Genomic DNA, 1,477 nt, shown 5'->3' with positions numbered 1-1,477 from the left:
TAGCATTCTGTCTTAAGAATGCTTTCATTTTCCGTTAAAACCATTTTATAACGGAAAGTAATAAAGTGAAGTTCGGGTCCCCATTGACTTTATTAGGGTATGGGTTCTGGGTCAAGTTCAGGTCCCGAAACCGAACTTTGACCTGAAGTTTGGCCGAACCCGCCGAACCCGGCGAACCCAAACTTTTTCGGGTTCGCTCATCCATAGTAAAGACGATATACACATATTATTAGAGATACTTTAAGTTTAAAGGTGTACTCCCATCTGAGACAATGGGGGCATATCGCTAGGATATGTCCCCATTGTCTGATAGGTGTGGGTACACCGTTAGGACCTGCACCTATATCGAGAATGGAGATTGGAAAGTGATGGCTGGAGGACCATGGGTTTCCATAATTTAAGAAAAGTTGCAAAAAAGCAATTATTTGCATTAAGTATACTACATAGAATATTAAAGTTTCCGAACTAGGGTTTTGGAAAAGCTGTGTTCTTCTAAGATTTAAATAAAGTTCTTATGATAATGTGCTCTCTGCTGATATATTCTCACATAAACAAGAGTATGTGCCTCCTAACCTTTTTTTTTTTTTAAGAAAAGGAGAAGTGCTTCAGTAGAAGTAGTGTGACCAATAAGAAAAAAAAATCCAAAAGGCAAAAACTAAATCAACATCTTGTTAAAGATATATTTAAGTTTCTAGGGCCAAATCCAAAAATGGATGGGTCCTATAGGTTAAGATCATATCTTGTTAGAGATATCTTTAAGACCTAGGGTGGAGTCCATAAGATGGATGGATCCTATAGGTGAAGATCATATCTTGTTAGATATATCTTTAAGACCTAGGGGGGAGTCCAAAAGATGGATGGGTCCTATAGGTGAAGAGTTTATGCAAATCTTATTATTGATATGTTTACGTACCTTGGGCCCAGTCCATGCAATGGATGGATACTATAGGTTAAGACCATATCAATAGAAGCTAATTCATCTTCAAGGTTAGGAACTAGGGCTTTGGCAAAGCTATGTTCTCTCAAAATTTGCACAGTTGATATAATACTGTGCTTAGGGTTTTATGTTGGTTTTATTATACCACAGAGTATGTGCCTCCAGATGTTCTTTTACAAGAAAAGAAGTGCTTGAGTACAAGGAGTCTGATCCATAAGAAGGATGGATCCACAAGACAACGACTAGATCATCATCTTGTTAGAGATATGTATAAGTTCCTAGGGCCCAATCTAAAAATGATGGGTCCTATAGGTGAAGAGAATATCTTGTTAGAGATATCTTTAAGACCTATGGGGGAGTCCATAAGATGGATGGGTCCTATAGGTGAAGAGCATATGCAAATCTTAGTATTGCTATGTTTACGTACCTTGGGCCCAGTCCATGCAATGGGTGGATCCTATAGGTGAAGACCATATCAATAGAAGCTAATTAATCTTCAAGGACAAAGTAACATCGGGTGATTCCTATCAAAAAGTGTTG

At 38.1% G+C, this 1,477-nt stretch overlaps 1 long non-coding RNA gene across 1 annotated transcript in view; it reads right to left on the bottom strand.

The window, feature by feature from the left end:
• Positions 1-1,363: 1,363 nt before the first annotated feature.
• The window catches only part of LOC122938499, a 5,209-nt gene continuing 5,095 nt past the window's right edge, over positions 1,364-1,477 (bottom strand). The window contains exon 3 of the long non-coding RNA XR_006390027.1: positions 1,364-1,461. This is a non-coding gene — a long non-coding RNA (uncharacterized LOC122938499). The remainder of the gene's footprint in view (positions 1,462-1,477) is intronic.

Source organism: Bufo gargarizans, chromosome 1 (assembly GCF_014858855.1).
Source record: "Bufo gargarizans isolate SCDJY-AF-19 chromosome 1, ASM1485885v1, whole genome shotgun sequence".
Lineage (NCBI taxonomy): Eukaryota > Metazoa > Chordata > Amphibia > Anura > Bufonidae > Bufo > Bufo gargarizans.
Note: the sequence above shows the minus strand (reverse complement) of the source record. Positions and strands in the feature narration are given on the sequence as shown.